Source organism: Neopsephotus bourkii, unplaced genomic scaffold (genome assembly GCF_033783945.1).
Source record: "Neopsephotus bourkii isolate Nb327-2 ecotype Australia unplaced genomic scaffold, CSIRO-AGI_Nbou_v1 NB_318, whole genome shotgun sequence".
Taxonomy (NCBI): Eukaryota; Metazoa; Chordata; class Aves; order Psittaciformes; family Psittacidae; genus Neopsephotus; species Neopsephotus bourkii.
The window spans coordinates 10,110,733-10,138,193 of NW_026900826.1; the positions used below are offsets into that span (position 1 = coordinate 10,110,733).

The 27,461-nt window shown below is 54.1% G+C and overlaps 1 protein-coding gene across 2 annotated transcripts in view; it reads right to left on the bottom strand.

The window, feature by feature from the left end:
• Positions 1-27,088, bottom strand: part of LINGO1 (leucine rich repeat and Ig domain containing 1) — a 443,400-nt gene extending 416,312 nt beyond the window's left edge. The window contains exons 1-2 of one of the 2 annotated variants that reach the window (XM_061347698.1): positions 26,861-27,088; positions 14,752-14,867 (exon numbers count right to left, since the gene is read on the bottom strand). The gene's annotated coding sequence lies outside the window, so the exon portion shown is untranslated. Of the gene's footprint in view, positions 1-1,416; positions 1,738-14,751; positions 14,868-26,860 lie in introns of those variants that run through there. The other variant, XR_009724633.1, reaches the window with a different exon arrangement.
• Between the last annotated feature and the right edge of the window lie 373 nt (positions 27,089-27,461).

Below are 27,461 nucleotides of genomic sequence, written 5' to 3' on the forward strand. Positions count from 1 at the left end.
TTGCTCCTTGCAATGAGGCCACCCTGGGGGATGAGGACATGGTGGAGAGCGCTACATCTGCTGGTACAAAGCTCACAATTTACCTCCTTCAGCCTCTTCTGCAAGGGATGCTTAAGAAGCGCAGGCTTCCCAAGAAGTTTCGTCTTCCCAAAAGGAAAGGCAAAGAGCTCTGAGCTTGGGGGCATTTAGCTCATGGGAGAGGCAGGGCTGTTTTCCATGCCTGGACTTCCCTCCTTTCCCTGTCTCCTCGGCACCAGACAAAAGTCCCATTTAAATAAAGCACCCGCTCTGTCTGCAGAAGGGTGCAGCGCAAGAAGCCCTGATGACACGGTGACGGTCTGCTGAGCAGCATGGAAGACAACCACAGGGGAGCGCTGGGAAGATGCCCCTCTTGCACGTGATGCACCGGGAGGAGCATCCCCAGCACCTATCCCGTGTGCTTTGTGAGATAGGAGGGAGCTGTCACAGCCCAGAAGACCCCAACGAGGATGTCACATGGGATATCCAGCAGGAACAGGATCTCAATGGAGCATGGGATATCCAGCGGGAACAGGATCTCAATGGAGCATGCATCTCCACCCTTGGATCTCAGAGCACAGACCAGCTCGGTAAGCTGAGGAATTCAGAAGACAGCTCAGGCTCTCCAGGCTTACACCCATCCCTTCCAGTGCAAGACCTCTGAGGCCCCACATCACCAGGAGCTGGGACCTTGGATCTCAAGGGAGCAGCAGCAGCAAGAAGTGGGCTGTTCTCAGCACTAAAGCTGGGTATGCCTCACAACCTTCACAGCCTGAAGCTACTTATCCAAAGCTATACCAGGACTTAAAGAAGAAGACCCAGATCATCACTGCAGGGGCCCCAAGGCTTCACTGGACCATACACCCAGGCTATCCTCCATCCCCAAGAAGTTCCCCTCTCCAGCTGTATGTCCAACCATGTCAGCCAGCCAGTGCAAGCAAGCCTAGGGCTTGGGTGCTCCCAGCACCAACCCCTGCCCACTGCCTGCTTGTTTCAGCCCCCCCAGGAGATGCAGAAGGGGATGCTGCTGGTCCTGCATACCAGGGCTGCCCCACAGAAAGAAGCTGGTGAGACAGCTCCCGTTAATGTGCAGGATCCCAGGCAGCCCCTGGAAGCACACACGGTGGAACAAGCACAGGGCTCATTCCCATTCCCCATCACCGTAAGGAAGACAGCTCTGCCCCACCACCGCATCCCCTCCTCTTCCTGCAAGGCGCTGGGACCCCCCCGAACACAGGGCGCTGCAATACCCCGGATGGAGGGGAGGCACAGGCACTCACCCGGACACCGCTCCTCGATAACTCAAGCTCCTCTTCCCATTGTCCCCCACTCAACCAAGAGCAAGACCAGCCTGCCAGCAGGCTCAAGGCAAGCCGGGGACCGCTGCTCCACGCTCACCTGTGCTCTGCCCCTCCGGAGAGCGGCCTGGAGCTGCTCAGCCTTTGCCACAAACTCCCCTCCGCAGCAAGACATCAGCCTTTGGGTGCTGCCTGCCCCTTCCACGCGGCGCTGCCTGCTCTGCCTGCCTTTGGGATTCTTTCCCTTCTCTCCCCCCCCACACCGCTTCCCCGGAGCATTTTGAATGTGCAGATGCCCCAGCTTCTTAAAATTCAGCCTGGGGGCGTGGGAAGTGTTTTGGAACATGCCCAAGCTGTCTGCTCCGTGCGTGCGCGCTGCTAAAAACGATCCACCTACTGCCCCCATCTCCCGCACCGCTTGTCAGCGGCGCCGTGCCTTTCCAAAGATAAGCAAGCTTACACACGCACGGGGAGCAACCCCAATGGGGCACGGGGAGGAACTCCTCTGCTCCAGCCGCCAGGCAAACTTTCCCTGTGGCACTGCTCAATGAGCGTGGGGCTGGATGGACATGACTGAGCCAGCGTTGTCTCCATCCCCTCCACAGTACAGTGGGGAAAGGGCATCACTGCTGTGCGGGTAGAAAACACACAGAAAACCCATTTACTCCTATCAAAGGATGCAGCAGCAGGGTTGGGAGGTGAATGCAGCCCCCCTTGTTATAAATGAGGGTGTCACTGTGATGGGCTGCGCTATAAACATGTGTTTGGGCTACCCAGCCCGACAGCTGAGTATCCATGTGGTAGCGGGGTCCAAGCAAGCGTAACACATCTCCTCCCAAGCAATTCCCAAGTACTTTACCAACAAATAAATGAGCCACAGAGAGTTAATGACTTAACCTGTAAGACACTGCTGGCAAAGCACAGCTTGTCCAAGACACTAGCAAGCTGCTCTCAATGGGGTGTCCAACCAAGGCAACAGCAACACCAGCTTATACCAGCTCAGTACCTGGCTCCACATTAAAAAACCAAGGGCACATAAACTACTGAGGCTGAGAGACAGGCAGAGCCTTCCTGCCATGGCCAGTGTGTATGATGAAGGCTCCAGGTCACCAAGGGACAAGGACAGCAAAGGCATCTCCAGCCCAACAGCCGAGCTCTGGATTCACAACACGAACTCTGTTCAAAAACCAGGGACAAGGTTGCTTTTCCCTTTGCTTTGAAATCCCTCTGGCAATTTGGCCTTCAAATGTTCACTAATCCATTCAGGGCAGTCTCCCCCCATCCCTGCATCACTTGTCTGCAAATTTGAGTGAAATTGATATTTTCCTTTCAGAAACATGAAATTTCAGACACACAGAACATTGGATTTGAAGGCTGACTTTTGTTGGGAAGGTGCCTGTCTCTTTGTTCACAAAAGGGCTCATTTTTCCTGGAAAAGGGCCCAGATTTTGAGTGAAAGATCAATAACATGCAGAAAACGGGTCCTTTTATTTAATTTTGCCAGGATACCAAAAAGAAAAGAAAGAATCCAATGCTGAGACTGAATGACTTCAAAATATTTTGCATTTGTTTACCCCACTGCGATGCTGGAGCCTCTATTCAAAGGCTCTCAATGGGAAGGATGCAGCCTTTGGGGCTTCCTTAGAGCATCCCTCTCTCCCTGCTGGCACTCCCCAGTGGGAACAGCATCCCTGGCACTGCTCCAGCCCAACCCCAGCCTTTTCACACAGTCATAGAATCACTGAATCAACCACACTGGAAAAGACCTTTAAGATGATCGAGTCCAACCGTTCCCAGCACTGCCAAGGCCACCACTAACCCATGGCACTGAGGCCTCGTCTCCACGCTGTGTGAACACTTGCAGGGACGGTGACTGCCCTGGGCAGCCTGTTCCAATGCCTGAGCACCCTCTGGGGCAGGAATTGTTCCTCAGCTCCATCTAAACCTGCCCTGGTGCAGCTTGAGGCCGGTTCCTCTTGTCCCATCCCTTGTTCCTTGGGAGCAGAGCCCAGCCCCTCCTGGCTCCATCCTCCTGTCAGGCAGTTGGAGGCAGCCATCAGGTCCCCCCTGAGCCTTCTCTTCTCCAGACTGAACCCCCCAGGTCCCTCAGCCCTTCCCCATCACCCTTGTGCTCCAGGCCCTGCACCAGCTCCATTGCCCTTCTCTGGCCCCGCTCCAGCCCCTCAATGTCTCTCTTGTAGTGAGGGGCCGAGAACTGACCACAGGATTCGAGGTGCAGCCTCACCAGTGCCCAGCTCAGGGGCACAATCACTGCCACTGGTTCTGATCCAGGCCAGGACACTGGGGGCTTCTTGGCTGCCTGGGCACAAGCTGCTCACGTTCAGCTCCATCAATCAGCACCCCCAGCTCCTTTCCCATGACCAGTTTCCAGCCCCTCTTCCCTGAGCCTGGAGCCTTGAAGGGGATGGTTGTAGCCCAAGTGCAGGAACTGGCACTTTGCCTTGTTGAACCTCGTCTTATTGGCCACAGCCCAGGGATCCAGCCTGTCCAGATCCCTCTGCAGAGCCTCCCTGCCCACCCAGCTTGGTGTCATCCACAAACTCACTGAGGGTGCCCTCTCTCCCCTCATCCAGATCATCAGTGAAGACATTAAACAACACTGGCCACAACACCGAGCCCTGAGGGGCACCACTAGTGACTGGTCACCAACCAGATGTGATGCCATTCACCACCACTCTTTGGGCCCATCCATCCAGCGAGTTCCCAACCCATGGGAACTTATTAGAGATTTAACCACTGCCTCCTCTGGATGGTGGCCAAGGAGCTGGAGGACGACCCTCTGCCCACACTGACTATGGGGAAGGGGGAATCAACCTTCTATTTCAATTACAGCCTGGCTGCGGGGAAGAAAGAAGAAAAAGCCAACCCACCACAAAGACACAGCACTCGAGATGCTGTGCAACAGTCATGACATGCTGCATCCTCCCCGATCCATATGGGGGAAAACTAACACTTTGGCAAATTTATGAGGATGTGTGAAAGTGATTATATTCCTGAAAATATCTCAAGTGGAACGGCCTACCTGGCATATTTTGTTAGTCATGAAACACGCTCCCTCCACCGACTGCAGTTTGTGGCTTCCCATCTGCTTAAATACTTTAAATACTGGAACTTTCTTCTTTTTATTTTCCGTAAGGTGAAATAGCAGCAAACTGCTGACTCAGGGGCGCGGGATGGGGATGTACTCACCGCCAGCAAAGGGATGCAGGAGATGCCATTCCAAGAGGGAGCAGAGCATTCACCATGCAGGTGGTAAGTCCTGCCTCTGGCCAAGAAATGCAATAGGTCTGCTTGTGTTAATTGAATTAAGAGCATCTGGCATGGGAGCACCAAGCGCAAAGCCAAGGAAGAGTATTTGGGGCAAGCGTGGGAGTGAAAAGAAGAGGAGCAAGGCAAGAAACAGCTCTAGTTTGCCGTTTTCATTATATTTTACCAGAAATAAAAGGCAACAGTTGTAAAGCTTACAAGTCCCCAAAGCCAAGCCAAGCTTTAAGCGAGGGATCGGGTTTATGGGCACTTGGTGTAGGGCAGCCACCTCCATGACCCCCTGATTCCTGCTTTCCTGGAAAGCGATGCCCTTTTTATCCCAGAGGAGCTGAGGAGAAGGCTCCAAAGGCATCAGCGCTCACTAAACCCCGAGGCACCACTGGGGCCCTGACTGCCTCCCCCCTGCCCTCCCCTGCTCTTTAGTTAATAGCTTCTATTTTAAACCCCAGGCTCTGGAGCTGCTCTGACCGCAGCGGCAGGAGCTGGGCTGGGATGCATGGGGATGCAGGCAGAAACCCAGCCTGACTCAAAGGAGACATCCAAGAGGGAGCCACGGCAGCAGAGAGCCCCCAAGAACAGCTCGGGCACAAGCCTATTCCCACTGGTCTTCCCTATAGGGGCCCTTGGATGTGTTGGAGCATCATCCTGCACCCTGGGAAAACTCTGGGTATTGACAACAACCAAGCATTTAACCACAGAGGGATCATTCTGAGCCATTTAAGGAATCATCTATGGATTGCACAAGGCAACAGCAGTTGTGTCCCACGAAGCAACAGCACATAGTGTAACTAGAGTGCAATTACTCTTAGCCTGATTATGGAGAAAGGACAAACTAGATGGGGGCATCTCGGCCGAATCGCCTCCTCCCCAGGGCACGTGGGCTGTGCTATAGAAACCCCAGCTCCAGAGAAACATAAAGCAGAGCAGAGACTGGAGGAATATGATGCACATTTTCCCAAATGGCAGTGCAAAGCCGAGTATTAGGTGATTTATGGCAGATTCCCTCCAAGTGAAAATCTCTCCTAGCCTGGTGGTGGGTTTTTTACAGCTCATTTGGCTTTTCATTTGCTGAACGGCTTTGTGCTGTTTTCCCTTGCAGGATGGGGCCTCATCAGTTGTGTTTTCTTACAGGTTTTTTTTCCTCTCCTAGCACAAAACCAGCTCTCCTCCTGTTCTCCGTGAGCCTAATTCTGCATCCCCAGCTGGTGTGCAAGAGTCTTGGAGTTACTCCCACTTTCCAGGGGGATAAATCATGCCGGATTTTGTTCAAGGTCCAATACCTGCAGGAGGAGTTTCTCCTTCCAAATGGAGATAGTCCCCGGGAGGAATAATCCCACTGGAAATAATCCAGTGCAAAGAGGGTTTATTGCATCTTTTTAAAGGCTCTTTCTTCCTGACAGTTGATGAGTTCATAGCTACCAATATCCATTAGAGGGTTTATTTTATTTCTTGTTAGAAAATAAAATCAAAAAGCAGTGCCTGAGAAGAGTAAAACCAGCCACAGAGACTGAAGAGTGACAGCAGCTGCCTGGCAGACAGTGAGTGAAAATGCTCTGACAAGATGAAATGGTTTTTCTTTCATTGAAATCACTCCCTTTCCGAATGACTAATACAGAGCTATCGCACCATGGATATTTCCAGAGTGATGAGATGTTTTTAAAATACCTCACTGTGCCTCAAAATATCTCACTCTGGCTCAATAGATCATCCAAAACACCACCCACGGAAATCATAAATAAATAGATACTACACTGCTGGAAAAGAGCAGACTGGCCAGGGGCAGGGCAGCATCCTTCATCCCTGAGTAACGGAGGCCACTGAACTCCTCACCTCGGTGAGCATCTCCCTTTTGGAGATGGAGACACCAAACCCTCGCAAGCTTCTCCTCCCCCAGCACCTTGGCAGAGCCATCCTGTCCAGCTCAGCTCCTCGATGTCACAGATCTCTCCTTGAAATGCATTAGGAGGTACGGTGGACTCCATGGTACCAGCAACCACTTGGAGCACTAACACAACACGTCCCAAAGAGGTGGCTGACAGGCTCTGACCCACAGAGAAACCCATGTACTCCCCCTTGTCTATGCAAAAGCTTCAAGCAGCAAGACCCAGGCGTGCTCCAACCTCCCTCTAAGCCTCCAGCAAGGATGCTGAGTCCCATTTGCACATCACTCTGCTGTCAGCAAGTGAAGAGGGTGGGGAAAAGGACACCCCATCACAGGCACAGCCAGCACTGGGGTGACACAGCAGCGGGGGTGCCATCCTGGCAGCCCCCACATCACCTCCTGCTGCCCCCCCCAGCACACAGCACCCTGCTTGGGAACCAGGAAACTCCTGCCCTCATGACAAAGCCTCGGAGGGATTGTGATGGAGCGTTGGGAAGCCGCCCCCAGGCAAATGAGCTGTTTTTTAACACGTTTCAGTGTGCTCGCTCCAGGCTCAGAGGATGAAAAACAGCAGCAAAATGGCAACGGGAAGGCACGGAGCGAGGGGACCCATGGGCTGACTTGCCTTGGGTGGGCTCCAACCTGAGTCCCAGCCCAGACTTGGGTCTGGGTGCAAGGACAACTCCATTAAGTAGCACAAGTAAAGCTCCAAATGCAGAGGTACATTAAAAGCCCCTTGAATCCTGATGCTCCCAGCCCAGACGTAGCCCAAGCCCAGTGGCGATACCCCAAACCAGGACCAGCTCACTCTGCAGAAGCTGTATCTGCTTATTCTTTTCCCAAGGACTCAGGGAATGCTTGTTTTTTGCTGATTGAAGGAAAAGAGCAAATCGTTCTGAGGAGCTGAAAACGGGCTCCTTGCTTTTCTCAGCACGATAAAATAATTGTTCAGATCACCCAGGCCATGCTATTCCTGGGTCACTTCCTCTTTACAGGCATTTATCAAAGTGTGTTTAGAAACTCTGGGAGATGAAGCAGCTTTGCAGAACAGCCAAGTTAAAACATATCCCTTGGAAACAACAGACAGACTGCTGCTCGTCTTCCTCCTTTCAAAGGGGCTGAAACTGCTTGTCCATCACAGCAGGAATTGGTGGTTTCCACAGGTTTGGGAAAGGAAACGTCTTTGCCTGTAGAAACTCAATCCCGCTGCTGATGGACATGGGGAGCCCAGCATCTGGATGCTGCAGTGATGGGCCGTTGACACGCAACATCCCTCACAGTGCTTTGCCTAGTCCCTCCTGGCAACTCTGCTTGGCTTTTTCCCCTCTAATTCCTTTTCCTCCCACCGGGAGCAGACAGCACTGGGAGGGCTGGAGAGAGATGACAGAGATACTGCAAAGGCAGGAGAGGGAAAGACAAGGCCCCATATTTCCAATGGAGATAGCTCCAACATCTGTCCTTAGCCAGAAATGTATTCATCTGCACAGACACACTCATCAGATGAGGCTCTAAAATATTTACTACCCAAATATCAATCCTCATAAAGCCAGGCAGCCATTTGGGCTCGGGGAGGGGGAAGGAGACGGGGCGGGTTGTCAATAATGTCATAACCATGGGCAATTTTATGTATCTCTGGAAATGGCCGAGGAACACGCAGCTTGACAGATGTGCAAACGGGTAATGCAGGCTTCCTAGTTATGAGCATGAGGGTGTCAAGAGGAATAGACGAGCAGTAATTCAAAGTATATTGGGCTTGGAGAAGTACACGGGCACTGTAATGAATACAGGATGGGCATCGTGATGGAGGGAGGGATGGGGAGGAGGCGGTGCTGGGTTGGGAACACACGGAGACACTGCGGGGAAAGGGGACCAGGGTGGCAGAGCCAAGCTGCTATGGGGTGGTTACCACACCAAGGGATGTGTCAGCCTGCCTGGTACCTTCTGGGGCTGGACCAACCTCCAGGCTGACCTCTCTTTCTTCCTCCTTCCCAACTGCATCTCTACACCAGCCTCTCCCACCACTGTGCCACCCTGCCTTTGCTGTGATGGGAAACTCGATACCTGCATTTGTCACCAAGAACAGTCAAAAAAACCCCTACCAAGAAGCCAAATTCAGTTCCAAGTTTCAGCTAAGGAGAACTCCTGAGATGTAGTTCTATTTTCTGGGGGGTGGGTTTGCTTGTATCTTCAAACCAAACAGCACCACAGCAAGGGCCGGTGCCACCCCCAGTGCCACCTCCACAGCACAGGCACTGCCCATCCCTATGACTACTGTCTCACCCAACATTTCCCCATCCCACCTTGGCTGTTTTAAACACAGAGCATCACACAGATGCACGTTACACCTCCAGCCACCACCTCCTGCACACACTTCCACCCTGGACCCATGGATCCCAGCGGCACGGAGGGCCACAGAGGCCGGCCAGCTTCCAGCACGAAGCCAAGGTGCTGGAAATAAAACAAACCCAACTGAAATGGAATGATGGGGAAATGGAAGGAATGATGCTAGGGACACACTTCTCCTTGGGTGCTTGCTTTGCCACTAGTGCTACAGCACGTTGCAAAAGGAAGCATCCCTGGTCCCAGCTGACCTCACATAGCAAGCGTGCTCAGACATCTCGGCTCCGTTCTGTTCCCCTTCTCCAAGATTCGCCTCCTTCAGCGTTTCTGGCAGTGAAATTCCCACTCCCGCACCTCCTGTGGTGCTCTTCAAAAGGATACAGTCACTGGCTGCAGTGGTGGAGCCAAGCACATCCCTGCCTCCCTCTCAAGTCTCCCCTGCAGTTCCCACATAGAAGTTCATCATTTTTCCACACCCCGGTGCTTTCGGAGGGGGGAATTACTCACGGAGGCAAGCAGGCGCCCCACACACCAGCAATCCCCACAGAAGTGATTTTTCCTACGGAAAAATCCATGAATCACTGTAAGAGTCAGTCTGGCTTGAACTGAGACACGCTGCTCACCACTGTTTATTCACAAGAATTAATCAGCAATCTTTTTCCTGGATGATTTTATAAGCTATGACTTATCCCAACCATTCACCAATAAGTTACTGCAATATCCAGCTCCAGAAGTCCCCTGCACGTGCTCCGGGAGCTTTGCCCATGGCCCATGCGGTGCCACAGGGGTTTCTGAGGTCAAATGACCGATGACTGAATAAGTTTGGATCATAAAGAAACATTTCCTTGCAAGTCTCAGGCCTCCCATTTTCACTCCAAGGAGACACTTGTGGCACTGTCTGCCCCTGCCGGAGCCAGGGAGCCCTGAGGTGATGCCATGAGGAGGCAGGGCAGGAGCACAACACATGGCACATCTCCACCTTCCTTAAACATCACTCAGAGCCACCAGCCAGGCGCAGGCAGGAGGGAAGGGGCAGGCAGATACTGGTATCATACTGCATGGGCACAGTGGCTCTAACCCAGTGACACAGCCAAGCAGGAACAAACCTGTAATAAAAGCCTCTTCCCCAAAAGATGTCCTTGCTATAATTCATTTTTCCTCCTGGCAGCACTCTCCTGTGTGCAAAAGCTCTGCCATGACATGGTATAAGACCAACAAACTTTGATACACACTGCTGCAATAGCATAAAAGACATCACTATAAGGGATATAAGGGAGACCTTAGAGCAGCTTTCCAATACATTAAGGGGACCTACAAGAAACCTGGAGAGGGGCTTGGGACAAGGGCCTGTAGGGACAGGCCAAGGGGAATGGCTTGAACCTGCCCGAGGGGAGACTGAGCTGAGCTCTTAGGCAGAAGCTCTTCCCTGTGAGGGTGCTGAGGCGCTGGCACAGGGTGCCCAGAGAAGCTGTGGCTGCCCCATCCCTGGCAGTGTTCAAGGCCAGGTTGGACACAGGGGCTTGGAGCAAGCTGCTCTAGTGGAAGGGGTCCCTGCCCGTGGCTGGGGTTGGAGCCGGATGAGCTTTAAGGTCCCTTCCAACACAAACCAGTCCAAGATCACTGCACTTCTTACAGTTTATCTTGGGGACACTTTTACTACTCACGAGGCTGTTCTGGTCTGAAATCCAGAGAGAGCTGAGAGGGGCTGCTCCTGCTGCCAGCTTACGGCGGGTACAGGCAGAGTGCAGGCAGGCATGGGAAAAGCATCCCAGGAAGGCTGTGCCATGGCCCCAACCTCAGCACTTCATGCTCACTGGAGCTCAGTTTTCCAGCGAGCTGGCTCGCATTCATTCTTCCTTAAGAGAAAACAAATCCCACTGCATGAGCTCCTGCCTCATCTGCCTCCTCCTGCCTTCAGGACGTGCTGGTTTCAGCCATGTCCCGGCAGAGCTGCACCTGCCACCCACCAGCCGTGGGCCTCTGCAGAGGGCTTTCTGCATCAGTGCCCACACACTGTCGGGTGGCACCGCTGGTGGGGACAGGGGACAAGGCTCGATGCCGATGGGCGCCAGCTGCGGTGTGGTTCAGTGCTCACTGGGGCTGGAGGCAGAGGAAGCGGTGTGCCCGCTCACCTGGAAAGGCAGCATCCCCCCATCCCCTGCAGAGCTGCTGCACGAGAAACCAGCTCCTGGCTTCTCTCCTGGTAATTTACCACCACCATAGCTGAGCTACAAGGGGAAGATGCCAAATTCCCTCTGCCTTGGTCCAGGCAATGGCAGAGCCAGAGGTAAGAGCAAGCATCCAGGGAAATGCTCCAAGGGTGGTGGCTGCAACCCACTGGGACTTCACCTCCCACAGACCCATGTGTGCAGCATGGCTCTGCTCTGGCACAGCCCCTCACTGCCCAGCACACCCTGCACAGAGCCATCGCTCTCCAGCACCAGCCCTGCTCATCAGCATGCTGGGCACATGCATCCCAATGGCACGGAGCTGCTCCCCCCCGCCCGAATTCAATCCATGTACCCAAGTGAGCAGGGAGGATGGGAAAATCAGAGCAGGACCAGAGGAAGGGAGGGAATCCCGGAGCCCTGGCTGAGCGCAGCACAGCGGCTCAGGCTGCATGCCAGGGCTGGAGCATCGCTCTGGTTACCTGCACGACCTTGAGAGCCCTGCACAAGCTGCCAAGGTGAGAGGGAAAGGCTGCAGCAGCAGCTCTGCGTGCTGCCAGGCACAGGGACGGTCAGGCAGGGTTGGGTGCCTCTGGGGATGTGCCACCCCAGTGATGGAGCTCAGCCGTGGGAAGAGGCAAACACCCCACATCACTCCTCTGCCACACAGAGGACACTGCCACACCGTAGCCTGTGCATCTCCAGAGCTGAGAATAAATATGTAAAGGTGGAGGAAAACACGCCCAAACCCTGCTCTTCTCCGTGAGCAAGTTCCCAGCCTTTGCTCTGGGATTTGAGGCAGAGACAGGAAGAAATATGACAAAGGAGACGCAGGTTTCAGCAAATCACGGACACATCAGAAGCGATGGCTTTCAGATGCCGGCTTTGCTGCAAGATGAATTCCCTCCTGGCCATGTGCCTGACAACCCGACAGCCCTTGGGGACTGCAGGCCTGCTTCCCCTGCAGGCACGCAGGGCTGCAGCGAGCCCACCTCCTTCCCCTGTGCACCCTAGGGAATGCGGTGGTGATGGTGATGTGCAGGGACAGCAACGGGAGCCAAGGTGTAAACCGAACCTTTCCAAGCCAGTTAAAACTGGTCCTGACTCATGGGGATGTGTGTTCCCTCCTGCCAGAGGAGCAAACCACGGCTTGGCTTTCTCAGAGCCAAATGGAAGGATGGGAGGGGACAGCTCTGCTCAGCCCCATGCTGGACCGTTGCTCGGAGGCAGTGGCCGCAGCAGCCTGTTCCGTATAGCAAGGCTGTCCTCAGGATACCTTTATTTCCAGAGAGAGCTCATTAGCTCTGGTTGTGCAGGAGTTCAGGCTTTTTTCCCCTGTTACCAAGAGCTGGAAAACTCCACTGAATACCATCTCCGAGCAGGGGTGGAACAAAGGCAGGGCACAGGGGGAGAGCAGCAACAAAACCAGAGATAATCAAAGCTGCTGCTGCAACCTCACATCACTTCTGAGCTCTGTCTCGTTTGGATTTCCCAGCCCGCCCAGCCCCCAGTGGCTCCCAGCAGCCTCCTGCATGACAGAGCTGGATTCAAGCTGCCCAGGATGGATCGGATGGAATGCCAGGAGCTGAAGCATGCACTAGGCAAGGAGGCAGGCTCCACAGTCGGCATTGCTACAGGAGGGGTTTAATACAGGCACATCCTACCGGTGATCCCTTGCCAGGATTGGGGTGGGTATGGAGCAATGGAGCAGCTACCTGATGTTCCCTTCCCATGACTGCATCATCCAGCATGAGCTGCAGGGGATGCAGCCAAGAAAACACCAGTGCTAGGAGGTCAGCCAGCTCCCCAGATATGATCACAAGCCCCATTATCTCTTCAAACCTTATACAATTGCCTTCTCCATTCCAGATCTATTCCTCCTCATCTAAATCCTCCTCCTGTTCTTCCCCATCTCTCATCTGTGGTCACTCTCAGAGCATCACGGCCTCCCCAGAAGCGAGGGAAGCTGCAGGAGAACCTGATGCCCTGGGCCGCCACTCACCACAGCTAATGGGATAGACTCCAATTGACTGGCCCTAGCGATTTAAAGTTAATAAAATGTTAAAAGCAGCCCTATAAATCACCCATGCAGGAAGTGACCTGGACAGGAGGCCTAACGAGTTAGCAGAGGGTTTTATTTAAAAGCCATTTGTCTGAGGAGTGCAACGCAAAGAGTCAAATAACTCTTAGGAAAACAGCAGTGCTGGAGCTACCAGGAGGATTAGAGAGGGCTGGATATTTACAGCCGCGGATGTCAGTCTTTGCAGTGCTAACCGGCCCCTGCATCCCAGCTCATCCCAGCTCCCAGAAGGAATCAGGACAAGCCAGACCTCAGCTCTGATTTATGTTATTAGCTCACTACAACAGCCTCTTGCAGGCCTCTGAAACAGGACCCTGTGTCAGGCTGGTGACAGCATCTTCCTCCAGGCGCAGCTCCCCTGCGTTACACAGGGACTACACACATGGAGAAGCTGCGATTCCCTTGTTACTGCACAGAGCTGGTGCCTCTGTTTGCAAGGAGAAAACAGGAAGCCCCAGGACCTCACAATGCCAAACAATCCCAGAAGTTGAGTTTAGGGTTCCTAAACCGAATTCCCGCTCCTCAGCTGTGAATACTGATGCTGTGAGTACTGATCTTGCAGTATCGGGAAGGAGTTTCACCTCCATCAGCCCAGTCTCAGCCCCAGCTCACCCTCCACAAACCCAACTGTACTTCTTTAACCTCAAAGAGCAAAGAGCAGACAAGGGTGTTTCACTGGCACTAGGGCTCAGCTCCTTCCCAAGCACCCCCATTGCTCCCCCACCGCAGGAAGCCTTCAAAATACCCCAAAGGCCTTTTACAGCAGGAGGAAAGGCAGCGCATGCCTGCGAAGCCTCCAGAGCATCGTTAAGAGGCAAGTTATAGACAATTATCCTTGGAAGTACACCGGGGAAGCAGAGGCAGTCGTAAGGCACTGGTCCCACCCAAGACTGGCTCCTTGCAGCAGCCCAGGCTTCCTCCTAAACCTACGAGCAAATTCCCAGATGGGATACGGTCTGCAGGGAGCAGGTTACACCAGGAGCTACCCCAACCTCAGAATCACCCTTTAGTTGCAGGACAAGGGCAGTTCTCACCCGCTCCAGCTGAGGCGGAGAGGAGCAGACAGCAAGCAGGGAGCTGTGCGTGCTGCCCAGGCAACAGTGCCTACCTGGGCAAAACAGGAGATGCAGCAACCCAAGAAATAACCCAGCTTTCACTTGTATTTCATAGAATCATGGAGTGGTTTGGGTTGGAAGGGACCTTAAAGCTCATCCAGCTCCACACAGGCAGGGACCCCTTTCACTGGAGCAGCTTGCTCCAAGCCCCTGTGTCCAACCTGGCCTTGAACACTGCCAGGGATGGGGCAGCCACAGCTTCCTTGAGTAGCCTGTTCCAGTGTCTCACCACCCTCATAGTAAAGAATTTCTTCCTTATAACTCCCCTAAGTTTGAACCCATCACCCCTTGTCCTATCGCCACAGTCCCTGATGAAGAGTCCCTCTCCAGCATCCTTGCAGCCCCCTTCAGACACTGGAAGCTGCTCTGAGGTCTCTGCGCAGCTTCTCTTCTCCAGGCTGAACAAGCCCAGCTCTCTCAGCCTGGCTCCATATTGGAGGTGCTCCAGCCCCTGATCATGACTCTCCTCTGGACTTGCTCCAACAGCTCCGTGTCTGTACGCTGGAGACACCAGAACCCCTTGCTTTGCACAGACAGACAGACAAATAGACACGGTCCTTACCTTGGCAGGGATGCAGAAGCTGGGTCCCAGCAGCTGGTTCCTAGCAGCAGCCTAGCAGCGCTGGGGGGCTGCTCCAGCGGCTCTGCATGCAGCTCATGGCTCCCGGGCACAGGGGGCTGCGGGTGACAAAGGCACAGGAGACATCAGGCTGAGCACACACGGCCTCCATCACCCACCCAGCAAACCGGGCCCCAGAGTGAGTCCAACTCCAGTGTTAGCAAGGTGACGAGCTTGCAGTTTTCTATGTTGCTCTTATTTCCCCCCTCCCCACTATCAAGGGAGCAAGAGGATTCAGGCAGAAACTGCTTAGCTCTGGACCCTGAGCAGATGTGAACACCTGAAGGGGTCCATCAGCCCCTGAGAGGCTCCTGCCAGGCATAGGAACAGTTCTTAGAGGGTGTTACTGTGCTTCCAGCATCACTGGTCTGGAGGGAGGGAGGGAAAGCACAAGCAGCCCCCCTGCCCGCTGATGCACACAGCTAGAACATGCGAAGGAAGGAACCCCGTGGGTCAATGGGCCCAGCCAGGGTCTCATGAGGCCAGGGGCAGCTCTGTCCCTGCTCCCATGTGAAGGGGTCTCACTGCCAATCTCAGACATACAAAGAAAGGCAGGTCCTTGACCCGCTGATCTGCAAGTGCTCCTCCTGACTCTGATGCTGAAACAGAAGCAAGACCCTTTCCTGACAGAGGAGGAGGCACCTTCACCCCTCTTCTCCCCAGCTTCACCCTCACCTGCAGCACTATCCTCTCCAGCATGGTTCTGATTTAATACTCTTACACAGTGGTGAGGTCCCCAAGGCAGAGCTCACATCCTTTTTTGCATCTCAAACAGTTTTGAGCAGTCAGTGTTCAACAAATTAGTAATAAAGTGATGGCACCTTGAAAAATAGACTCTCCCATCCTCAGAAAAAGGGGCCACATCTCCCAATTACTCCAAAGGGCACCGCTTTAGACCTTGCTGAGCGAATGGTATTTAGATGCAGCCACTTTTTAATGGGAATGATGTGATCCTGCAACGGCTGCAGTCAAGTGTAGCACATCTTAAGATATCCTCATGCTGCACAGCAAGAGGGCAGGGAGGAAGAGGGAGGGAAGGAAATGCTGTTAGCTTAGGTGTCCTGTAGCAGCCATCCCCAGCCCGAGGTCTGGCATCCCATCCCAAGGTGCCAGTCCTGCTCAGCATCTCTCGGTCATGAGGAGTATTCACGAGGCTCATGGAGGAGCCTGGCAAATATTTGCCAAGGATTCCTCCAAATCTCTGAGCCCGCCATGTGCTTGCTGCAAATTTGTTTGCTGATCGTGGTCCTCGTGCTAATTTGCAGATGGAGAGCAAAGAATATGTACCTCGTAGGGGAAGGAGAGCGAGGAGGACCCCGTTCCACAGGGAAGACAATGCCACCGACCCTAATGAGGGCTCATAATTAGCACCTACAGCATCGGGACGCAGGTGGGATGCTGACTGTGGCCAAGGGAAGTGGTGTCTCAGCACAGACAGGACTGGGGAATGGAAGGATGCTGACGGCTGCGTGTCAGCAGCACATCTTCAGCCCATGGCTGGTGTTTCCCCTGTTCAAGCTCCCCGCACGGGCACATAGCAAAGGAAAAGCATGCTTTCCCCTTCCCGGCTGCCCCAGCTCACTCCCCAGTGAGCTTCCCACCAGTCTCTCTGGCGGCTTTTCCTCTGCTCTTGGCTCCTTCCCAAGCTCCAGCCCAGGCCAAGCACGCTGCTAATTAGCTGCACTAATTAATCACAGTTTCCATTGTTTATTCCTTTGTTCTCGCACAAACACCGCGCTGCCTGGCGTGGGAAGCTGCCACGGGCCTTCACGGAGCACCAGCCCGGCTGCGGAACAAAGCTGGAGCGGCTGACCCAGCGGAACCACAGGGCCTGAGGCTGCTGCCAGCCCCACGGGGGCATGGAGCAGGCTGGAGCATCCCAATTCCCATCTGCGGGCACAAGCACCACAGCCTGGTCTCCCTCTCTCCAGCCATGGGGATGGATGGATGGATGGATGGATGGATGGATGGATGGATGGATGGATGGATGGATATCTGACCATCAGATTTCCCCCAGGGAGACTCCCCACACTTGTTCCCAGGCGCGGGCGCCACAGCCGGAGCTGGCACATGGCCCCGGATATGGGAGCCATCTGCCTGCTCCCATGTAATCCTCCTGCATGCCAAAATCCTGCCTTTGAGCTCATCGGATCCACTGCCTGAGCATTAGGCACCCACAAAGCACAAGCTGAGCTCCCTTGTAAGGTGGTTCCCACTCCCTGAGGCAGCCCTGGTACCCTAGAAGCATGAGGGGGGGTAGGAGGATGCCCTGTCTGTGAGTCCTTGCCGGTGCTGGCAGGCTGTGCCGGGATGAACCCAACAAGACCATTACCTCTCTGCTTGCTCCCTTTTGTCAGGGCTTTTTTTAACCAGGTCTTTTTGCAAAGGTAAAAAACCAGACACCACCAAGGGGAGAGAAAAGGACTGTTAATCCAAGGGAGCCTGTGTTGTTAAATACAGAGAAATCCAAATCTGGAGTCCAACAGAGGCCAAGGTTTCCAGGCTTTGACACAGCTGACAAGCTGGAGCACAATGGGAAAATAAGCACACAGAAATAGGCAGGCAGGATAAAGGATTTACTGCCTCTTTCACAGAAACAAAAGAATAAGCTTAAATACTCCATTTAGGAGCTGGGAGGGGGGGGAATAGATCTGCAGGAAGGATATCTGAGCAGCAGGATTACAGGGAGGTGAAGAAAAACCACATCCTGCCTGCCCGGGGTGCAAGAGGGGATGGTGCTGCATCCCAGCCCAGCCTGCACCTCACAGCATCCACACACTCTCCTCCCTGGAGCATTTCTCCTGGGCTAACCCTAGCAGTGAGATCCCCCTCTTTGCCTAAATCCCTCTGCAGCACCTAGGTGCCACCCATCCCAACTAGTGAGGTTGAGGGTCAGACAGGCTTTTCCACGATGGGAAGGCTCCAGGCTCCAGGTTGCCCTCTATTTCTAAGGAGTTCATCTCAGCCCACCCCTGCAGGGCCACAGGCCTAGCGGAAGGAGAGCAGGGCTTTGGGGAACGGTTCCCTGCCGCCATCACTCCAGGTTTGTCCTCATTAGAGACAAGTTTGGAGCTCCCTGAAAGTTTCCTCCAACTCGTGATGAAAGGGAAACTCTGCGGAGAGCAGACAGGAGCCCGCTTTCCCTGATGAAAGCTCTGCAGTGGCATTTGGGGGGGTTCACTTTGAGTAGCGTCAGGCAGAACAGAACATTGCAACCAGCCAGGAAGAAGGTCTTACCCTTTCCATGGCAGGAAACCAAGTTTCCCAGCTGGAGCCCGGGACAGAACCCACCCTGGTCCTGCTGAGAAGCGAGTTAAAAGCCAAAGCCATCATTTCTGGGCTGAAACATCACAAGATTCACAACACACGGCCTGGAAGCGCCTTGCCAGAGCAGCTCAGACTGTATTTCTGAAAGCCCCAGGTGGCCAGGAGCTTCTGGAGGGTCATTTAGCCCATTCCCCCTTTAGGAATGGGGATTCACTGTGCCTAAAGCATGCCTGATGGTTACGGTCAAGCCTGGCTTTCAACATCGCCAGCAAAGCCAATCCTACAACCCTCCTTGGCAGCTTACTTGCTGCTTAATTGCCCTGATAGTTCTGCATTGAGGGGTTTGCTGTAAAAAGCAGCCTATTTCTCAGCAGCAACAAATACTTGGGAAAGCTTGCTCTCTGGCAAACTCTATTGTTCATCCCTTCCATATAAAACGTTCCTAATGAGGAGGGAAAGCAGGATCTTGGCTTCTTTCAAAACAATCTGAAATATTATATTAAAAACATGCACTGAGTGCTGACATATTTACTGTGTTGCTTTATAAAGTAAATTGCCTGAGCTAATTCAGAGCTTGACACCATTCAGACAGCACATAACAATGGGACTGGGAGGATCCCACTTTAGGCAGGTATGGAGCACCTCGGAGCTGCCAGACAGCCCTGACTCCGGTTCCAGTGGGACCTGAAAGCCACCGGTATCATCCAGCTGCAAGGAGAGGGATGTACAACCACTCGACATGTTCACATGAGGATGGCAGCAGGTTTCAGCCCTCATGACTCCTCCCTACCCAATCTCCCATCTCCTCATCTAGATATCGACAGAGGTCCAAGCTGGGAGGACATGGTACATACCATGCCAGGCTGTCCTGGCAATAGGCACCCATACCGTGGGAGCAAATCTCAGCCTTCCCCTCACCACACCAAGCCCAATCCCTTAGAAGCAGGAAGAAAGTCTCAGTTCATAGAATCATAGAATATTTAGGGCTGGAAAGGTCCTTAAGATCATCCAGTTCCAACCCCCTGCCATGGGCAGGGACAGCTCCCACTAAACCATGCCACCCAAGGCTCTGTCCAACCTGGCCTTGAACACAGCCAAGGATGGAGCATTCACAACCTCCCTGGGCAACCCATTCCAGTGCCTCACCACCCTAACAGGAAAGAACTTCTTCCTTATATCCAATCTAAACTTCCTCTGATTAAGTTTCAACCTGTTACCCCTTGTCCTATCAGTAGTGTTTGAGCTGGAGACATCTGGGTTTCTCTCCATTTAAAGGACCAACATCTTACAGGGTCTCAGCACAGGGAACGCTACAGCTGGGACAAGCATGGAGCATGTTTATGTGCATGTACCTGCAACCTAAACTCCTTCTGCAGAGTGGGTCACTGACATAAGGTCCTGGCTCCCCAGGACAGGTTGGTGCAGAACCAAAGCACACATCACAACTGCCAGGATGCAACCAAATCCAGGATGCTGCCCCATGTCAGGATGCAACCACAGCCCCCAGGCAGGGCACAGAACCTCAGAAGCCCTGGTGTGCCCTGACCTTTGACTCAGGACCCCAAGCCCTCTGAGAAGGTTCAGCAGCACCTCATCACTTCCACCCTCTCCAGACTCCCTTGGATTTAGCCACAACAGCAAACGGGCAGGCTCCCTACAGCCAGATCCACTGAGCAAGAGGCATGACAACAAATCAGAGGGACCTGGGGCCCCTCCTCATTTATATTCCCCTCCAGCTGTAGCCTTCAACATGGCTGAGGAATGCAAGGCAAGACAAGGCCTACAGAGAATGCCTAAAGATTATTCCTCTCAGATTCCAATTTATTTTCCATTATTAATGCTTTTGAAAGCCCAACACGTCCTGCAAACATAAAGAGCATGTTAAACATGCGGGCGGGAGAGCTGCAGAGCTGAGATGAGCACGTACCTGGCACAGGCACCCACCCAGCCAACCAGGGAGACATGGCCCCAGCAAGGCAAAGGGAAAAGCTTTGGGGCAAGCAAGCACCACCCTTGATCAGCAGACCCTGAAACAGAAGCTTGTTATCCCCCATAGGGTGGTCCCTCACCATGTCCCACAGCCCTGGAAAAGTGAGAGCATCATCCCCGAAAGCAGAGGTACCGCAAGCCTATGGCTGAGCATCACTCAGCAACAGAGAGAAGGCAGGACTGGGGGAGAGCCACTTGCATGAAGGATGAGAGGAGCTGGAGTCTTCCATAATGTAGAGAAAATTGCTTTCACCAACTAGCTGCAGGTCTAAAGCAATTACATCTGGGGGAAAGCCGAGATCACGTCTGAGTGCTGCACGCACGGTGGGTGCATTCTGAAATGCAAGAACTGAGCAAGGGAAAAACAGACAGAGAAAATGTCTTTTAAAAAATGATTTGATGCAGTAGGTGCTGAGAAGATGAAATAGGGATAACTCAGGGACGGGACGCATCCTGGAGCCAGCCAGACATCCCAGCAATGGGACAACAGAGAGCGTGGAAGAGGAGCTTGGGCAGCAAGCTCCCAGTGACACTGGGTGAGCAGGTGAGTGCTGTCTGGCCCAGCAGAAATAGGATGTGCCTTAATTAAAGCACCATTTGCCCTCCTATTCAGCTGCCCATGCAGGAAAATGGTGAGAAGCAAGAGTGACTGCAGTGACAGCATCAGGATCAGATCTCAGTGGGCTTGAACACCCTGGCAACACGCTGCCCTCAGATGAACACAAGAGGGATGTGGAGCTGCTGGAGCAAATCCAGAGGAGGCCATGGAGATGCTGCGAGGGCTGGAGCAGCTCTGCTCTGGAGCCAGGCTGAGAGAGCTGGGCTGGGGCAGCCTGGAGAAGAGAAGGCTCCTGAAGGGGAGACCTTAGAGCAGCTCCAGTGCCTAAAGGGGCTGCAGGAAAGCTGGAGAGGGGCTGGGGACAAGGGCCTGTAGGGACAGGCCAAGGGGAATGGCTTGAACCTGCCAAGGGGAGACTGAGCTGAGCTCTTAGGCAGAAGCTCTTCCCTGTGAGGGTGCTGAGGCGCTGGCACAGGGTGCCCAGAGAAGCTGTGGCTGCCCCATCCCTGGCAGTGCTCAAGGCCAGGTTGGACACAGGGGCTTGGAGCAAGCTGCTCCAGTGGAACATGGGGTTGGAACTGGGTGAGCTTTAACGTCCCTTCAACCCAAACCATTCTATTATTCTATGATGCTATGAAATACTGAGCCACCTTATGACTTCCATTCACAGACCTACAGGCTGACACAAAAACACACCCCAACACCTCCCAGTTAAAGCTTTTCAAAGACAGATGTAGACTGGGAGGCAACTGCTTTATTTGACCATAGATGAGAAGCTCCTTCAAGCTATAAGAAATCCTTGTGATCTTCCCTGTCAAGCCGTCACCCTTCACCACTGTTTTTCCCCTCTAATCTGCTGGAATTCAGAAGGATCCCAGGCCTCAAGCACATCTTCTCTAATTACCAACTGGGGCCGAGCTGCCCCGATCCCTGGAGCACTGACTGCTGCCGGCACTCCTTAGACACCCAATTTATCAGGCAGATGCCTCTTTTGCTTCCCAGCCACGCATCTTCCCCTCGTCTTTATCTGCTCTGGGGACAAGCATGGGAAGCGGAGCAGCAGCACCCACGGCTGCTGGTGACAGAGCCCCTTTTCAAAGGGCGCTGCCTTGCTTTTATTACCAGCTCTGGCCAAGTAGAATTGAGACATGAAGTAGATTTGTGCCCCAGATAACGGCATTTATTAGACAAGCTATTGAGGAGAAAACAAAAGCTAACAGTGGAGAGCCAGGAAGAGCAAGGATTAAAGAGAAAGCATCAAGAATACAAAGGGAAGCACTGTTAATACTTGGTGCTTCCTATCGGTGAATAGAAACCTTGAGTAGTCCCTAATGAAGCCTTAGCAAAGGTTAGTGTCACCCCACAAGAGGTGACAAACAGAAAGGTGTCCGCACTTCAAACAAAGCAGCATCCAACCCCTTCCTTCATGGTCAGATGTGGCTGAGCATCTCTGCCCCAGGGTGGCAGCCTCCAGCATGCCCATGACCCTTCTCTTTGCCTATATGAGCACCAGACACTGACCACACACTAGGATGCTAGGATCTGGGATGGCTGCTCCATCCCGTCACTGCACCCCACAGCCTGACCAAGGCAGGATGAGGAGGGAAGGGGAATTTAGTCTCTGCAACCCCTGAAGTGAGCAGAGCACTTCTGATAAAGCCAGAATTTTGCCTTCCCATGAGGAATGACTTGAAAATCATGGATCCATCTAGATTTTCCTATTGGACACCATCTGGTTTTCTCCCCACCAAAGGAGACACGTTCCTGCAAACCTTCCAATAAAAGCACATATTTTTGTGGGGGAAAGAAGTCTTCCATAGGAATCCTAACTATTTGATGATTCTTTCATCTTCCCTTGCTTGCTGGTTCACCACTGGCCAGTCCAAGCCCCTGGCTGGGGCAGGAGCTGGCAGCATAGGGTGAGGTGAAGAAGGAGCCCAGGCAGGAGCACGAGGGTGCCCTTGCAGCCTGGCAGCTCCCGAGATGTTCATTGCTTGTGACATGTTGTCAAAGGGAGACGCGCCTCATTAGTCAGAGCCAAAGCAAATGAGAAGGCTCCTTGGCCAATTATAACCAAAGATCTCAAATCAGGGATGCTCCATGGGGCTCACCACTTCCCCTTCAGCCCCGCCAACGAGTGAGAAACCAAGGTGAGATGGAACATAGATCCAAGTCCCGGCTTTTCCCTTTCACCAAGGTGGTGAATTCCCCATTTCCAGCAACCACCACACAGTCAGGCTGGATTCGGCATGGCCAGCTGGGAAAGCGCAGAGCCCCAGCAGCCACACCGGGAAAGCTGGAAAATGAGAGGCTTCCTTTTGCAAGGTTCTGTTTCCCAACTCCTGAAGCAGAGCTCATTGACTCTCCTGAGTGGCATTCTCTGCTCAAAACGTCTATTTTTAAAAGCTTTTCTCTTTTAAATGACGTGGTTTTCCTCTGTGGGTTAAGCTGAGCTGGCACATGCCTTTTGTGCGTGCTTTGTTTTTCATCTCACCTAGCAGGAGGGGAGAGGCTGCAGCCCTCCCCAGGCACCATCACCCAGGGCTGGCAGGGGACGGACACCCCTCGTCCCACAACAGCTTGCCCTGGAAGGCCACCTCCTCTATGGTTAAAGCCACTGGGATCCTTCCCGTCATATCCCATGTTGTTGGGGTGACCTGCCCCATGGATCCCAGCCCATCCCCTGGGCATGCAGGTGTTCATGCTGCCCTTCCCTCCCCAGCCCTGGCCCAGCCCCAGGCAGGTTGGGTCCAGCCCAGCAGCATCTGCTTAAATGAAACAATAAACAAGGAGCTGCTGCAGATTTCCCTTACACTGCAGTTCCTTATTAATCCCCACGGTAAACACAGAGGGGGAAAAAAAAAGAAGCAATTAACCTAAGAGGGATGCTTTCGGTTTAAAGATACAAATGGATGCTAAAAGCAGACAAAGGAGCCGGAGCAAACACATGGCAGAAGGAGTAGGGAGCAGCATCCCTGGCAAGGGAAGGAAGAGCATCAGGGCTTGTGCCAGCAGTGCCCAGGATCCATCACCATCATGGGAATGCAACCTGCACCATCCTATACCCATGCAGGGTCTGTCACCCTGGTGGGGCTTCATAGGGAGAGAGGCACCCCCTGAGCATCCCCATATACACCCCAGCCCGAACAGATTCTCCTCCCAGTCGGGCTTGCCATAGGAGCAGGCTGCAGGACATGGGGCTCTGGGGAATGGTCAGGCAGCAAAGCTGCAGTTACTTGACTGGAAAAGGGCCGGAACACTGGAAGTAACCTCCTGTGCCCGGTGACTAATGCTGCACACGGCTGCTTTAATGAGAAATGGCCATTTGAAGCTTAACAGCTCTCGGCAGCAGATTCCCCTCCTCTTCCCACTGTAGCTGCTTCCCATACAGTGCCCCAGCTAATTAATTACAGAGCACAATCCAATCAGTCAGGCCATCCTATTGCAGTTAAAGGCATTTAAGAGATAATGCCATGAAACTCCAGACGGACTGGCCTGACCCCAGCTTCCGACACCACCGGAGTACTTGGAAGCTGCCACCACCACCCCGGGTGACATCCCACATCCAAGCACACTGAAAAACCCCTTCAGTGCTCCCTGTGCACTGGATTTCTGAGCCCCTGATGACTCTAATGAGACCTGTGCTGTCCTCTCCCACTCATACCTCGCCCCTGGCCTCGCTGTGCCCACCAAACACACTCCAGCCTGGCTTAACACATGCACAGGGTGAGGGAGATGCCATCAGCTCTGCTTCTGCCTGCTCCGTATTTGCTTTCAGCATGGCAGAAGGCAGAGACTGGCTTCGCTGGAAACGGGCTTTGATGGCAAGGGGAGGAAGGAGAGCGGCTAAAGTGACAGGATGCTGCTGGACAAGCAGCCTCTTTATGGTTATTATTGTTGGCATTGATGCGCTGATCTCCATATGGGATGTTCTCAGCTTTGCAGGGATGGTTTAAATCTCTTCCCCGGGCTAAAAGCATGGGAGTTCAACCAAAAACTGAAGTGCTGAAGAATAAGTTATTAAACCCCTTTGACAAAGGTGGGGGCTTGTGTTAGCTCAGCCCATTTGGTCCTGAATCACTGCCCCTCCAACAGCCCCGGCAAGAGATTTATTCAGTGGGTGCCCTTAGTACCTCAAGGCAGCCTTGTTTCCTTAATCACACCCATCTGGGGCCAAATCCTGACCAACATTGCTGGAACCCTGCTGGTTCCCAATGGTATTAGAGGAAAATGGCTTTCTAATGGCATTAGAGAGAAAACCTGTGGCAGGCGACCCCAGCACCCCTGCAAAGGCTGGCTGTGGGTACACTGCTTTGTGCCAGCTGCGCTCCCAGCTGCCTCTTGTTCGATGATGAAAGCAGCTGATGCTGTGATTTACTGATCCTACCCGGGGTTAATTTTGCCTACCAGGGTGAGGATAAGCTCTTGGATTTGCAAACATTTTGAGGATTGTGGGTTTAATTATTTTTTTCCCCTTATTGTGTGTGCATGCATCAAAAGCTCTTATGCCTTGATCCGAAGCCAAGGCGAGGGATATACATCAAGTCTAAATACGCTCCTGTCACAGGTGGCATCAAAAGCTTGTTGCAGGTGAATAGACAGAGGGTTCTGCTCTCACTTGGTCCAGCCCATCTCACAACAGCTTGACCTCCAAGTGAGGAAAAGTCTGTTCTGTGCAGTCACTCATCCAAAATGCCTTTGCAGAGCTGCAGGCACAGCTAACTATGGCAAGGAACAGAAAGCACCTTCTCAGAGCCATCTTCCAGAGCCACCCCAGCTATCCTGCCTCAGGACCAGCACCATGCATCCCAGCACTGCAGCCCTGGCAGGGTGGGACATCCCCTGTGGGCACCGAGCTCCTCTGACACAGCACTCTGGAGAGGGAGGAGGCTTTTCCCTATGGAGCTGGGGAATCTAAACTCTTCCAGCGCTTATCTTGAGAGCTTCTGTAAAGCATTGAAGGGATTTTGGTGGGAGGAGGGAGAAGCTGGTCGATAAACCCTGAGGCCATCCCACCTTCCATGCCTAGTAGGTAGCTTTGGAGTATGTCTCCTGATGGTCCTGCAAAGACTATCTTGGGAACCAACAGAAACGAAGCAACGCTGAAAAAGCATCAGCCCCTCATCGAGAATGGCATCGACTTGAGGTTGTGCTGCCAGCCCAGAGCTGCACCGAGCCCCCAGAGCAATGCACCGGAGAAACTTGTTAGCCTTCAGCATCCATCTTCCCTTTTGCACAGCAGCTGGAGCACCAGGATCACTACTGGAGCCCGCTCCATCCCATTTTCTGTTCCCTGATCTGAACCCTTCCTAGGAGCCTCCAATTAAAGCACGGAACTGTTCTCAGCTCAGCCTCCCATGCATGAAAACTTCCTGTTATTTTGCACCTGCCAAGAGCTGTGTCCCAGCAGATTTCTCTTGAACTGACACTTGAGGATAATTAAACCCCTCTCTCTTCTCCGTTAGCAGCACAGCAGATAAAAAGGAGAGCCCCGGGGCTCTCAGGTCGCTGTTGCGGTGTGTGGCTCCTGTACAAGCCAGCAACATGAGATGAGACTCCGTTTCTCAACAGAGACATGGGCAGGGTGGCAGCTCTGCAACCTGCCCTAATTTGGTGCATTCGGGGCTGATCAGGTGAAGGAGGAGCTGGAAATCGAATGTCTGGGATCAAATCAAAGCCCCCTTGGTGCTAAACCTAGGGTATCCTCCATCACTGAGATCCCAAGGGGTGCAGCCGCGAAGGTCCAGGCACCCTCCTCGTTGCCTCTGGCTCTATCCCAGTGCAGGGACTGGCTCCCATCACACACACAGAGCTCCCCACAGCCCTGGTGCCCCACAGACCCAGCCCAAAGTTGGCGGCTTTTGTGGAGCGGGTGGCCGGGCGGGCAAGCAGCCGGCCTGCAGCAGCCGGCAGCCCCACGCCACGCTCTGCCCGTCTGCCGTGCGCGCTGCCGGAGGTTACTGCATGCATCGAACCTCAAAGCCGCGCTTCGATCGGGGCGGCTTTGAGGCTGGCGTTGAGCATCTGCCATCGCTCCGGGCTGGGCCTCCAGCACCCCTGGCCGGGGGTCCCCAACCCACCTGCCCCAAGGAGCCCCTTCGCACCGGGGGAACGGGGGGTTCCTCACCCCAGCCTCGCTGACAGGGGGCTGGGTCCCCCTTGCTCCGAGGTGTCGCAGGTGCCGCCCCCAGGGGATGGACCCCCCCCAAGCCCGAGCTCCGCTCCCGCCGCCGTTACCTGCGAGGGCTCGGTGTGCGGCCGGGCGAGCTGCGCCGCGCTGCAGCTGGGCTCGGCTCCGCGGGGCTCGGCGCATCCTCCGCCGCTCGGCCGGGCTCCCGCGCCCCGCTCCCCGCCGCTCTCCGCTCGGCTCCGCGCTGCTCCGCGCTCCGCTCGCCCGCACCCCGCTCCGGCGGCGGGGGCGAGCGCATACCCCGGCGCTGGCGGCTGCTGCCGGGCCCCGAGCAACGCGGCTCCAGGCTCCGCTCGCCGCTGCCGTACCGAAGCGCCCCGCCCGCCCCGCCTCCCGCTCCCCTCCGCGCCCGGCCCCGGTGACAAATCGCGGTCGGGATTGCTTTAAAGAGAGAGCGCCCGCAGAGCCAGCCCGGGGGTGCTGTTTGACACATACACACACAGAGACCCAGGGGCGCACGGCAGCCCCCGGGGCTGTCCATCACCCCTTGAGCTCCCCTGGGCGCCGGGCATGCGGTGCGGCTGAGCCCCGACAGCTCAGTGCACTGATGGCTGCCTTTGTTGCTATTGCAGCCATCAGTGCGGTGAGCTGTCGGGGCTCAGCTGTGTGTACCCCCACCGGTGCAGGGCACAGGCAACCCCCAGCAAG